The sequence below is a fragment of the Macaca nemestrina genome, chromosome 18 (assembly GCF_043159975.1).
Source record: "Macaca nemestrina isolate mMacNem1 chromosome 18, mMacNem.hap1, whole genome shotgun sequence".
NCBI classification, from domain to species: Eukaryota; Metazoa; Chordata; class Mammalia; order Primates; family Cercopithecidae; genus Macaca; species Macaca nemestrina.
The window spans coordinates 79,054,046-79,068,956 of record NC_092142.1 but is presented as its reverse complement, the minus strand read 5'-3'; the positions used below and the strand labels follow the sequence as shown (position 1 = coordinate 79,068,956).

At 40.6% G+C, this 14,911-nt stretch overlaps 1 long non-coding RNA gene across 2 annotated transcripts in view; it reads left to right on the top strand.

Moving 5' to 3' along the window:
• Positions 1-14,911, top strand: part of LOC139359925 (uncharacterized) — a 55,939-nt gene that overhangs the window by 16,245 nt on the left and 24,783 nt on the right. Inside the window, exon 1 of one of the 2 annotated variants that reach the window (XR_011616603.1) lies at positions 10,559-11,097. The exons of the other annotated variant lie outside the window; for it this stretch is intronic. This is a non-coding gene — a long non-coding RNA (uncharacterized lncRNA). Of the gene's footprint in view, positions 1-10,558; positions 11,098-14,911 lie in introns of those variants that run through there. 2 annotated transcript variants of the gene reach the window in all.

The following is a 14,911-nucleotide window of genomic DNA, read 5'->3' as shown; positions in this document are numbered from 1 at the left end:
GCGATACAGCCTGGACTTGAACCTCGGACTCCTAATTCAATATCCTGATCAAGAGATTTTGAGCATTTTAGTACGCAAAATGTAGTATTTGGTAAAGAGGCAACTATGTAAAGCAGCTAGGAAAGTCCATGGGAAAATACTGCTGATTCCCATTTAGCATACATGATGCTAGTTCTTTCTAAAATCAGGAAGCATCCCTAGAAAGTTTAGCTGCAGTTATAGTTTTTTTATGAAGAGAAGGATGAAGTCTTTATCAGGAACAAAATGGTATTTAAAGACGCATCTATGTCATCTCATTTCTGTCCTACTGTCTTGGGAGCTCCAACTGAAGTCAAATATTTTTCAGGTTGTTGGTTTGGGCTCCTCCTCCCCCCACACACCCATAATGACATTATTTTCAAAATGTATCTATCATTTAAAAAGTAGCAGCAACCCTGTACTAAAATAGTAGTTAACATTTATGAACAGGTAGTTTCTCAGGGGCCAGGTACGTTGCTCAGGGTTTGGCATGCATTATTGAGTCTGCTTTTCATAACCAATGCTTTATAGGGACTACTGTTACCTTCATTCAAAAGTAAGACTCTTAACAGCCGATAGCGTGTGCCCAGGTCTAGAACCAGTTGAAAGTCTGTGCAATGCTAAAATTCCTGTTGTCCATTATTGCATTACGTTTTTCACTACAATGCCTCATATTTAAGATGAAGCTCATGTTTTATATTTTGCTTATGAGGAAACTGAGATGTAGAGAGATTAAGAAAATTACCAAAGACTACACGGCTGGGAACTCAGTGGGCAGAGCTGGGCTGAAACCTGGACAGATACCAGATGGTGGGGAGGCAGTACGGAACAGAGAAGGAAGAAGGAATCAATGCACATGTGTGGTGGGTGGAAGCAGGCATATGCCCTGCTCTAGAGTGTAAAGTCATGATCAAGTCGGAAGGACCCAGGCCACAGAGATACTTGGTATTTTTAAATGTTATTTTACCTATGCTTAGACTGTCAGCACATCTGGAGAACAGAAAGTCACTTGAGACAGGATACCCTATGAGGACAGTGGTAAGAATCTTTTGCCATGCTAATCAGAAAATCCACCCCTTCGGGTTTGTGAATGTTGTACTCCTAATCCCACAAGCCAATTCACCTTGGAAATTAATGTTGGATGTTGCTAAATACTTCCCTGAGGGACACAGAATGTTGAAGAGTATAATGATCATTCTTCCTTGGAGATTGCTCTTTGTATTTTTATCTCCAACATTCCCCTGATACATGCGGCCCCTAAAAGAGCCAAGGGGAATTGGAAGAGCAGGAAAAAATGATAGGAGAATGTGTTAACAAAAGCCTGTTCCAGGAACCCTTTATGTAACAGTATACATGCAACAATGCCATGTGGAAGGAATTCAGGTATCCGTGAAATAGACAACACAGAAAAGGTATGCGGAAAAACAAAGTAAGAGAGGGAGAAACAAAGGGAGCTATTCAGGTTATCTCATTGATTTAAAACAAAAAGGTTGTATTATGCCTTACAATCTTCTGGATTGACTAGGGCTGAGCTGGAAGATTCTTCTGCTGATCTCACCTGGGACCTTACATGCAGTACTAGTCAGATGGAGGCTTGGGATAGAATTGCCAAGGTGGCTTCACTTACATATCTAGCACGTTAGCAAGGAGCCTCCCTATGTGGCCTCCCCATGTGGTCTCTCCATCAATGTAGAGAAACTCCTCAGAAGGTGACTTATGGCTCTCAAAAGTACAAAAGTGAACACTGCCAGAAGTCATTTCTGCTGCTTTGTATCAGTGAAAGTGAATATAGGAGCAGCCTAGAGGCCTTGTGGGAGGCAACCATACCAGGGCACGAATACTAGGAAGGTGAAGTTTACTGGAGGCTGTCTTTGGAGTCTATCAGTTCAATGGGGACCTTTTTGCTTTTGAGCTAAAACCCATATTCTTTATCATAACTATCAAAGCTTCTCACAACCTAGCCTCAATCTTCCCAGGGTCAAACTACTATGTTCTTTTAATATATAAAATTATGTCTATAAAGCACTCATTTTACAAAATGTCCTCATTGTTCCTTGTTCCATGTAATCACCTAGTTATCCTGGAAAAACCAATACTAACGGGCCTTACCATCTGCCTCTAGCAGAATCAAAATGAATTATTTCATCCCCCAGGCTCTTATAAAACCATAGAAATGAGGAAAAGGTGGAAAAGAAGGTGGAAACAAAGAGTCATTTGTATGAACTGTGGGCAAAGGGGGCAGGTCTGATGGCTCGAACCAACAGTCAGATGAACACAGATTTAAGGAATCTGAAAATGTTTTTTAAAAATGTGTACATCCAAGCACACACAAACACACACACACTCAAGTTAAAATGATACAAGCTTGGACTCAGACATTATTCTTGTAGGAGGCTTTTTTCCTCCATGTCTAAACTACACTGACTACCTGGAAACCTATAGATAATATCACTCCATTTAAACTTTTATTGCTATAACATTTCTCAGAATACAAACCCTGTATGATGTGTGCATATCCCATGCCAGCCTGCACATGGCAAGGGAAACTAAAGTACTGGCTAAATCTGAGTCATTCAAGGAGGCATGTCAGATACACATCTGCTTTTATCTTTCTGTCTTAGGTATTCAGTAGCAAAGATCACATTTAACAAAAGGAAAGGAGGGTGAAGTAGGAAGATACAGAAGGGTTTTATGGAAGCCAAGGGGAAGAAGTGAAAGCCAGGCATATGAGGGATGGGAGCCAGGACTGGAATATTGCCAATGGAAGTGAAGAAATCACCCCTTCCTGCCATCGCATCAGCTTTTGAGTTTAATTCTCTACAGGTCTCTCTCCTCTTCTTTCTCTGCCTCACTGCATGTGGTACAAACATGACTAGACCATGGCAGACTACATTCTCAATATCCACAACTTAAGACGCAGTATGCTTATGTCCCAATTTTATTTTCCGAAGCACAGAAGGATCTTATTAGTCCAGCTAACTACCAAAGGTTCTTTCTGGGGCAAGTGACCCTTTTTGGTCCAAATGCATATGACCACTGTAGGAGGGAATAGGGACTTCACTTGCCACCATGTAAACCACATGTCCCTTCATGGATCTTGTAAGGGAGACATTCTCAGACAAAAGGTTGTGGGATGGATGGGACAAGATCCAAAAAATGCACACTAAGCTTTACAATTATTTTTTGGTAGACGAGAAAATAGAAATGCAGAGACTCTGTTTGGAGAAACAGGCTCTTTGATACACCTCGTATTGAACATGAACACTGTCTTAGTGGGCTACAACCCACTATGTACTTCAGCACTACTTTCGCACAGTTTTCTGATTATTCCCAAATACAATTTTCTTTCCCCATAGAAAAACTGTCATTATGACACAAACCACAGCCCATTGACTTTAGGGTTGACAGATCAATTGAATGCCTAGTATGTAACATCAAAAAAAGACGCTCCCCAAAACTCCTGGAGGGGGCATTGCTAACCTCTGGTGTTTCATAACCTGAAATGCATAAGGATAGAAGTCTATAGAAACGTTTTATAAGAAGCAGTTTTCAAATAGGTGATTAATAGACCTGAAATTACCAGCAAAGGAGAGTTTAATTATCAAGAGCCAGAACAGTCATTCTTAAGCTTAAGCAATAATGCGTCATTGGGTGGATTCCAACATTTTCTTCATTTAGGAAAATATAAAAGAGCCTGTCATAGTTCACCTCAAACCATCAAATGACTTTTAAGGCTTCATTGAGAAACTCAGATAGTCTATGTTGTGAATAATAAAAAGAAAGGCAAAGTCAAAAACAAAACAATGTAAAATTAATATTCTAATTGTATAAAATCATAGAGTAGGGATTTATTATGTGCATCTGTTCTAATTTCAAAAAATAAAGGTATAAGAGGATTTACTGAAGCACAGAGAAAACAGGACCATTTCAAAAGCTGTACCCAAACTCCTTTAAAAGCACAGAACAAGATATCTAACAGGTCGCCAGAAGCAAGTTAATATAGGTGATCTCTAGTCATCTGCCTGTAAGAGAATTGGCTTAAATATTTATTTAATTGCCAGTCATGCTTAAATCAGTTTCCCAGGACTTGCCAAAATGGGAAACATTCTAACATATATGCTTCTGGAATAAAAGCTAAATTAAAAGGACATAAGTTCAAGGAAGAAGATGAAAGTCTGCATTGTCCTAAAGTCATGTTTAAAGAAGGAATTGCTCTGTTAGCGGCACTCAGTTCTAGAAAGAGTAATGCCCAAAACGTGGAAAATTACCACAGAAAGAGAAGATTCGGTGTTCTTTTGTTTTGCTTTTTGAGATGGAGTCTTGCTCTGTTGCCCAGGTTATAGTGCGGTGGTATGATCTCGGCTCACTGCAACCTCTGCCTCCCGGGTTCAAGTGATTCTCATACCTCAGCCTCCCGAGTACCTGGGATTATGGGCACCCGTCACCATACCCAGCTACTTTTTTGTATTCTTAGTAGAGATAGGATTTCATCATGTTGGCCAGGCTGGTCTCAAACTCCTGACCGCAGGTGATTTGCCTGCCATGGCCTCTCAAAGTGCTGGGATTACAGTCGTGAACCACCGTGCCCGGCCAAATTCAGCTTTTTCAGGGGGAAGAAAATCAACAAGGAATAATGATGTGGAGAACAGTATGCTCATACCCCACACTATCATGAGCTGTTATCGACAATACCAGCAAATTAACCAGGAGGCTGGCTGGTTTGATAAGGAAGCTGTCACTTTCCCTGCTGAGATTGACACGCCTCATGACATCGGTATAATTGATGTCTGTTCAATGATACCCAGATCTGTCCCAGAATCTGTGCAGGAACATCTGATAGTTACATCCAACTTAAAAGTGAAATGCTAGGAAGGAGCGTGTCCAGATGGCCACAGATGTTCTCAGAAAAAATAAGAATTTTTAAAAAATTATTAAAAGCTGTTTAACAGATGCCATATTCAACAAAGAGATGGTTCATTGTTCATGCACTGATTTTGGAGAAATATTTGGGCTGTGCTGGACTGAATTGGGAGCCGGGGCTCTCAATACCCTCATTTGCCCTAACCCTGGCATAAGTTTCTGTGTGGTCGATACAGTTTCTACCAGGGAAAGCATACTTTTCTTCTGGAACATCTGGGATCATTTGTTCAGCAAGAATGACAGTCTCTTCTTTAGATTCCATCATGAAGTTACCTCAAAGGAGGCTGAGCACTCCAGGGGTCAGATCTTTGCTTATACCGAAGTCTGCAAGGTCCTCATTCCTAATCTAAAATCAGAGATAAATATGGCAGGTGGTAAACATGTCAAGTTGCACTACAGAACAATTCAGTATGTACTGTCTCTAGTAGACGCATGAACAAAAGGCTACAGAGCGGCCAAGGGGAGAGTGATCGATTACACAGCAGTCAGGAGAGCTGCATACAGGACTTCTATTTAGGATAGAGGTCGGCAAACTAAGGCCCATGAGCTGAATGTGACCTGCCACCTGTTCTTGTTAAAAAAAATAAAAATAAAAATAAAAATTGTATTACAACAGAGCCATGCTCCTTCCTTTACATATTGTCTATGACTGCTTTTGCATTACAATGGCAGAAGTGAGTAGTCATGACAGAGACTGTATGGCCCACAAAATGAAAATATTTACTATCTGGCCCTTTACAGAAAAAAAAATATGCTGATGCCTGGTTTAGGAACTCTAAGAGTCCCTCTTCTGTCAAGGGGACCTTCTTTCTTCATGGAAACCATAGCAACTTCTCTATCATCTCACCCATGAATTCACTTACTTATTCATCCTTCAACTAATATTTATTAGGTTTCTTCTTTGTTTTCTCCAGTACATTATTATTATTTGTTTTGGCACTTGCAAAGGTGAATAAAACGTAGTCTGTTATCAAAATGCTTAAGGCATAAGGAGTAAAGTATTTTATATGCAGTGGATTTGGCTTCATTATCATTGCCTTTGTGGCAACAGTAGTGAATATTAATAACCACAGTACTAATAATTAATGTTTACTGAGCTCTTGCTATACATGACAATCTCAGTGGTAAGCGCTTGACTCGGATCATCTCATTTATTCCAAACCCTGAGACCATGAGGTAGCCATTATCCCCGTGATACAGATGAGAACACTGAGGCTTATAAATATTGTGGCGTTCGTCCAAGGTTACACAATCAGAAAGTGATGAATTGCAAAATAAAACCCAGATTCACTGAAAGCAAAGTTCACACTTTCACAATAGATAGATGTGTGTCTGAGCTTCAGTTTCACTCAATGCATATTTTCTCTGTGCCTGATCTTCCCTTGACCTAGCTGGGGACAGGGAACACACAGGAATAATCACTATCCCTCAGCACCATGTGCTTTGGGGTTCTTGATCCTAACCTAAATGCAGCATTGCCCTGGCCTCAGGCTCAGAGAGGCTGTGTCTAAGTTCCATCTCCTGAGTAACAAGTCCATGCAATAGCAATGCTCGGAGGACACTCAGCATTCCACAATCAGCTGTTACAACTCCTGAATATTCGTCTTTATCACAAGGATGAACAGTGAGAAAATAGAATCTAATGACTTATATTTCTTGAATAAAGAACACAAACCCATTTGCTTCCACCTCACATTCTTTTACCCATTACTTTCTTTTAGAAAATTAAATTAGGGGATCCATATAATTATTTAGTGTCTGCTTACTTATTGGTAAACTTTGTTATTATTATACAGTCCCTCGCTCAGAGTGTTGATGCTTCATAGCCTCTCTCAAACCTAAAGGAAAGCGCCTGAATTTTCATTCTGGTTCCTTTGGATACTAAGGGCACAGAAGTTGCTTAAACAGCGGATAGGGTTTACTTGACAAAGCAGTTTAAACCCAAAAAGGCCCCATCAGCCCCACGAGGCAGATGCCTCTTAAATCAATCTCTGTGGAGTTGGATGGCGGGGTCTGTTACATCACTGTCAGCTTCTTGCAACCACAGAGGAGGAAACCTTCCCTACCCCCCACATACCTCTGAGATCTCTTCATTTAGAGGAAAGGAACTTAAGGAGAGAATGGACCCTCCATCCAGGAGTCAATGAAGGTGTCTAACAGAGAAGCCAGTCTCTCGCGGACATCGTTGGTAGACCACTCAATGGTACAACACACCCTCTTCCAAGAGAAACTCATTTTATTCCATTTTTAAATTTACATTTTATGTTTCTCATGTTCTTAGGTAGCCCATATGCCTCCAACCACAGCATCAAAGATGGGTTTAATTTGGTCCTAAGAAAATTGTCTCCCAGCCAGTGATTGTTTCATCAAAGCCATGAGACTCCATCGTGCCACTGGGATACAAGTCACAGTTTGTGGGGGGGCTTCCCACCTCTTCTAGAAATTTCTACAGTTGCACTTTCCAACAAGGTAACCCCTAGACGTAGATGGCTACTGAGCACTTGAAATGTGGTGAATCCAAATTGACATCAGCTCTCGAACACTTAGAATGAAAAAGGAATGAAAAATACCTTCTTAATTTTTTCTTTATGACTGATCATATGTTGAAATGCTGGCATTTTCTATATGTTGAGTTAAAGAAAATATATTTTAGGAAATTTAATTTCACTAGTTCCTTTTTTACATTTTTAAACATGAGTTCTAGAAAACGTATAGTGACATCTGAGATTCCCGTTCTTTCGAGAGTACCTCTCTTCCGAATATTGTTGTGTGCAGAGAGGCCAGGAACTGCTGTGACCATCCTGCTGTCAGACTAAAGCCGGCAAGGGAGGACGACAGAGAAGACAGGGCCAGAATCTGAGGTTCAGAGAACCTCTGCACTTCCAGTTACGTGACCCAGTCAACATCCTTACTATTCAAGCACGTTTGCAGTAGGGTTTTCTCTTACCTGCTGTTGAAAGCATTGATACTTGTTCATGGCCTAGAGGTCTTATTTCCTGAGAGCTTAGGAAGTGGGTGCACGAAGGTATGGGTTTTTAGATTACAATGGGGAAGAGAAAGCCTGGCATCTCCCAAGTCTTGTGTCCAAGTTCCATAGGAGCCAGGCAACTAGCTAATGGATTCTGCCTCTTGGAGATGGGATATAAATGTGCTTCTCAGACCAATGAACAATCAGTGAAGCCCTAGAGCTGAGAGCCCCCATTGAGAATAAACTCCTGCAAGGGGACTGTGGTGCAAACAGAGCACAAGCCTCCTGGCCTCAGCACCCCCTTCACCCATACCTGGAAGAAAAATGAGGCTTAGTCAACCTGAACAGGGGGATCTAGTATGCTGATAGCTTCCCTTTCCTTTGCTCCTCCCTGGCAACCCATCTCTCTGCACTCCGTTCCCTGTCCTGGAAGGCATGATTCATCAACAAAATCCTTGCTGTCTGGATCTCAGTTGGGTTCAACCAATGGAAGCATTAATAAGCAGACAAGAAAGAGAGAGATGTGTGTGGTTAGGGTGTTTATTCTTCTGGCTCCCTCCCTGCAGGCCAACAGAAGCTGCTGCTTCTCACTCACTATCACAGCATCCATTAGGTGGTTCTCTCCCTCCAGGTGTCATACAACCCCTCCCCATTCCCTTGTTCCTTCAGGTCTAACGATAGTAATGGTGCCTCCTTGGTGCTAAACCTTGTGGTTTACTTAGACCCTGATCATACCTTTATTAGTAGTCTTTTTATTAAGCCTTCTTCCAATGTTCCAAGTTGCTTATGTCTGGAACAGTGGAAGATTACGATTATCTCTTTTAGCCTCCTTGACTTTCTTTTGAGCAGGTACAGCACAATGTTACGAAGGTCTCAAAATGCCAGATTCCAAAATGAAGGCTGTCCTCTGATCAGAGAGGAGGAATGTGACTGGTGGACTAGGACCAGAAGATAAAGGGAGTTGGCTCAAGGAACAAGCCACATGGGGTAGAAGAGGGCAGAGGGACCCACCCCACTGATGGTGACTTGATTTTTGACCTATCAACATGGAGAGCCAGGGAGTACAGGCTGCCATGTCCCAATCTTCACTCTTGGCTTGTGACCTGCAATGTCTGTCTGCAACTATCAGTCATATTTGGGATCTTTAGGCTGCTGCATGGAGTTTCGAGGACCTTGTTCCATACATCTTAAATGTACAGTGAGTGCATCATGAATGAGATTCCTGGCAATGCCACAAAAGACTGAGGTGTAATTAGGGAGCACGTGTTGACTGTTTAGGATTCAGTTAGCTATAATATGTGATAATATGGTGGTCTGATTCAGACCAGAGCAAAACTGGAAGGTTGAAAAAGTTTAAGCCTGGTGCAATGGCATGTGCCTGTAGCCTGAGCTACTTGGGAGGCTGAGGCAGGAGGCTCACGTGAGCTGCAGAGTTCAATGCTGTAGTATGCTATGATTGTACCTGTGAATAAGTACTGCATTCCACCCTGGGCCACAAAGTGAGAGATCTTCTCCAAACAAATAAAAAGTTTGATTTTAGCATCCTTACCTCTCCCTCTCAATTCCACTGTGTTTCTTTCATGCTCACAAACTTTCACTTCTTCTTTCTCTCACCTCTTAAGCTTCTCAATCCTTGATGTCCATCGACAGATTTTTCAAAAATTAGTCATTCCTTTATATGCCACTTTAAGATTTTTGCCAAATAACCCTAACCGACATTTATTTAATATATTCTTAAACTGACTTGCTTTTTAAAAACACTTTATATTAAATGCCTTGTCCCAAACAATGTATGAAATCACAGATTTGATAAGAGTTATAGTTATACTGTTCCTTTTTCATATAGATATGTAACATCTGTATGTATATGAAGGTATACAAACGTATACACATATAATATCTGTATATATATGTATGTATATGAAAGTATAATATACTGTGTCTTTTTCATATACATACAGACACATAATACAGAATAATAAGAATAAAATTCTGTACCAATTAAATTATCCCAGGTATCCCCCGATTTCTGGATGCTCTAGCTCAAGGTACACAAAGTTATCAGACAGACTCTAGGGCATATTTCCGTGTGGTGATGGAAATGTTTATATCTGTGCCGTCCAACACAGCAGCCACTAGCCGCATCTAACCATTCACATCAGAAATGTCGCAAATGCAACTGTGAAACTAGATTTTTTAAATGCAATTTTAATTAACATAAATTTAAACTTAAACAGCCACATGTTATGAGAGACGATGATATCGGCAAGCATGGCTCTGGAGTGTCTGTGTTTAAAAACAAATCATAGTAGAAAAATGAACCTTGAGCCAGATACTGTGTTACTTCATCAGCATTTTAATAGATCTATTTTCTTACTTGTTCTTAAGAACCTTGTGAGAGAAGTATTACCTCATTCTGGTAGTAGGCACAAGTCAAAGATGGGAAGAATTTCTAGTGGGTCCTTAAATAAAAAACAATGAAGCCATTCTCTGTTATTTACACACACACACACACACACACACACACACACACACAGAGAGAGAGAGAGAGAGAGAGAGAGAGAGAGAGAGAGAGAGCTATAAGTGAGCAAATTGTCATCCCATCCCAACTACATTCGAGATTTAAAAGGTTGACATTTCCTTTTTTTTCTTCTCTTTTTAAACACCCAGCCCTCCTCATTAACCAGATATCTTTATTCTCTAAATATTTACCACCCAAACAAAATTTACAGTTTAATTTGCTGTATAAAATCATTTATTGACTGATAAACCTCATTACTAAGCTCTAGCACAGCCCCTTCTACTCCCGACAGTTTTAATTCTTGTAGCAGCAGGCTACTGCGAGAGAAAAACAATCCTGTCAAATTAACGGCAGGGGTCTAAATTATTCAAATACACTAAATCCATGCAGAACCGTTCCCCTGCTCATAATTTTTCTTTGGGAGCCAACAATTAACCGGCAATATTCTAACTTAAACAATGACAGCCATTCTAAAAGAATTCTGGGAACAGTGACTGTTCCACCTTCCCATGTGTCCTGCTCCTGAGGGCACACAAAGGATGACCTTTGAATGAGCCCCCGTAGAAAGAGGAGGTTTTCTCTGCCTAAACACCTCACCTCTTCAGAGCATAAATCCTCTGTGTCTTTCTTTCCTGCCACCCAGGTCAGAGACTGCTTTTTGGATATCAAGGTGTGTGTCTGCTTGTGTCTCTAGCCTCCACACCAGGTGTGTGTCAGCCTGCAATTAGTTAATTGCAGATGCACCTTTCTGCCTGTGGGGGGAAAAGTGCCTCCAGTTTTCTACCTGCAAATGCAACCAAACTAATTACTGAGCTGCTGATTCAGAAAACCGACCCACCTAATTGAGCCTACGAAATAGAAAAAGAAGAAATCTCAAAATGGCCTGAGCTTCAGAACATCTGGCAGGAAGTCCTCTCACATTTGAAAAGAAAATCTTTCCTACCATGTTGGTTCTCGGTCACATTCTGCACACGGGAGGGTCTTGGGTGTTAATGGGCATTGTTTGTTGGTCTAATTCCCTATGGTTTGCAGCTCCCTATCAGCGATGGATCCCTAGCATGACACCCAATGTCAGAGTTCTTCAGTAGAACAAAAATTAGGATGTTGAGCTTGACAGTTCATGCATGCATGCATTCATTTTTTCATCAACTATTTATTGAGTGTCAACTATCTGCCAAGCACACGGTACCTAGCGTCACGGTGCTAAATGTGGAAATAGAAGGAAAAGAATGACACTTCATAAAGGGCTTAGCCTTTTAGATCAGGGTTGATCAGAATGTGTGAACCAGAACCACCCCCGAGGTTTGTTAAAAATAAAGACGAATTAGACTCACCTTAGATTGAGTCAAAATTTCTGGGGGGAACCCAGGAACCTTCATTCTAACAAGAACCCCCAGGTGGTTCTTAGCACTTCAAAGTGAGTGAGCCTCTGCTTCCATCAGAGAGCATCAAGCAACGATGGCCGTAATAGAAATGCTACTATCAACCGGACAGACAAGATTCCCCGGGAAAGATTGGTGAGGGATGCACTGGGCGCCATACCCAGGATCCTCACTTAGAGCTGGCCTAGAGTTAAAGAGGTGTGGGTGGTACAGCATGAGCCAGGCCTGTTTGCGTAATTCCGAGGGCGTCTTTCTCACCATAAACAATGGCAGCCCCTCCCAAGGTGTTCATGGGTGCCTTGTTTTTGTTATAATTCGTTCACAATTTTCTTTTCTTAAACATTTTATTTTACAGTAGTTTTAGATTTATGAAAAAGTTGCAAGGCAACTACAGATAGTCTCTATACCTTGCACTCATTTCCCCTATTTTTAACATTTTGCGTTAATGTGGGCCTTTGTCACAACTGATGAATCAATATTGATACATTATGATTCACTCATCTCTCTACTTTCGCTGGATTTTCTTAGTTCTTAGTATCCTTTTTCCACCCAGGATCCCACATTACACTTAGTCATCATCGTCTCCTTAGGCTCCTCTTGGCTGTGACAGTTTCTCTGACTTTGTTTGTGATGACTTTGACAGTCTTAAGGAGTAATGGTCTAGTTATTTTGTGGAATGGCCCTCAACTGGGGTTTTGGCAGGTGTTTTTCTCATGATTGGATTGGGGCTGTGGGATTTTGGCAGGAAGAACACAGACATAGTCATTTCTATAACATACATTCACTTCAAAGGTATGTATTAGCAATATGACTTATTTTATTTTTTATTGTTATATAATAGTTGTATAAACTTTGGGAGTATATGTGATAATGTTTTGATACCTGAATACAATGCATAATGATCAAATCAGGGTAACTGGGATATCCATTACCTCAAATGTTTATATTTGTGTGTGTGTGTGTGTGTGTGTGTGTGTGTGTGTGTGTGTTGAGAGCACTACAAAGACCTTCTAGGTTTTTTGAAACAGACAATAAATTATTGTTTACTATAATTTTCCTACTGTACTATCAATACTAGAATTTATTTCTTCTCAGTGCATTTTTGTACTCTTTAGCCAACATCTCTTCATCCTCTTTCCCCTCTTCCTTTCCCAGTCTCTGATAATCACCATTCTACTCACTACCTTTATGAGATTTTTTTTTAGCTCCCACATAAGCATGAGAGCATGTGATATTTGACCTTCCTTGCCCGGCTTATTTCACTTAACATAATGGCCTCCAGTTCTATCCATGTTGCTGCAAAATGACAAGATTTCATTCTTTTTATGGCTAAATAATATGCCATTGTGTATATGCACCATTTTCTTTATTCATTCATCCATTGATGGGCACTTAGGTGGCTTTCGTATCTTTGCTATTGTAAATATTGCTGCAGTAAACATGTCAATTTACTTCTCTAAGTTCCACCACGCAAGAGAGCACAGGATGCCACAGTGTCTCAGGATACAGATCCTTCATCTAGACTGGGACATGTGGGAAACCTTCTGAAAGGAGGCAGCTTTTTAGCTAAGTCCTGAAGAATTGATGAATGCTTTTAGCATGCATCTCCTGAGTGTCCTAGTACAGGCTGAACATTAAGAACACAATGCAGAAAAAAAAGACAAGGCCAATGGTCTCATGGAGACCCCAGTTAAGTGAGGGATTCAGGCATTTAGTAACATAAGTGGCAGTTAATCAGGTGGGGACACTGTGTTTCAGTCCTGAGATTTTGCCTGCAAAGGTTTCCTTCAGTTCTCACATCTCTGCATCCATCAAGCCCCTCTGGGAGGATGCTCTGTAAAGATTTCAAAGGCCCTGGCTTATCTGGAGCTGTGTGCTGATTCGTGTGCATGGAGCACAGTGGAGAGGGGAGCGGATGTGGGTGCCAAGTGGGACAACATCCACTTGATCCTTTTATATGTAAATGTGACTTTAAATAATATTTTGTAATGACCTGCATTTCTGTTAAGAAATATCTCTTGATGATTTATCTTTCTGCAATTATGACAGCCTAGTGATCTTGTTAATTAATGCCAAGGAGGGTTTTTTAGCGCCTCATTAAAGGTTTTCCCTTTCAGGACACTGATGCCGATGCTCTCATACACAGCCAGGGGCAGAGAAAGCCATTTTCTTGTGGGTGGAAACTCATCTTTTGATCCTTCACATCTTCCTTTTCCTCTCCTTCTTCTCTTGATAATATTTCTTTCCTTATTTTTTGCCTCCTCTTCTTTTTCCTCATCCTGAGTTCTCTTCTAGTCTCCTTTTTCTTTTATTCTAAAATATAGTTGCTTCTTGTTTTAAAACATTGTTTCAAATATATCAACTGTCATCAGTGGATTTCATTCTCCTGGAAAGATTGTTTTATCATACTATTTAATTCCATGTGTTCTATTCAACAAATTTTGTTTGAGAGTCTTCTGTGTTCTGAGTTCCCTTATTTTCCCTTATATTCCCTTATATCCCTTATTTCCCTAACATTCCCTGAGTTTCCCTTCATGAAACAATAGTGAAACAGAGTCATGCCTTGCTGGTGAAACTCTGTTTTTTGTCCCATAAAGAAAACAAACGAATGAATGAATGAATGAATGAATGAATGAGGGATTCTGTGATCCAATAAATGTTGTTAATGTTCTATATCCTATCCTTGCAGATTGTCAAATTCTGGCAAATCCTGCCCCCTGCTTGTTTTTGTAAATAAAATCTTATTGAAACACAGCCATACCTCTTCATTTACATATTGTTTGTGGCTACTTTTTTGCTGCAATGGCAGGGTTGAGTAGTTGCAACAAAGACCATTTGGCCTGCAAAGCCTAAAATATTTACCCTCTGGCCCTTTACAGAAAAAGTTCACTGACCCTGCTGTATCCCATCTTTGGACATTCTGGATGCCCACTATATATTAAAAGAGTGAAATATTCTGCAGTCAGGAAACTTGCTTAATTCTTTTCCACCCATTTCCCCCTCTCCCCATATTTGATCATAGAAGCCTCCTTCAATTCATCTTCTTATAAATTTACTTGGGGACATTTTTCTTGGAGGTAATGTTCAACCTTGAAGATTCTC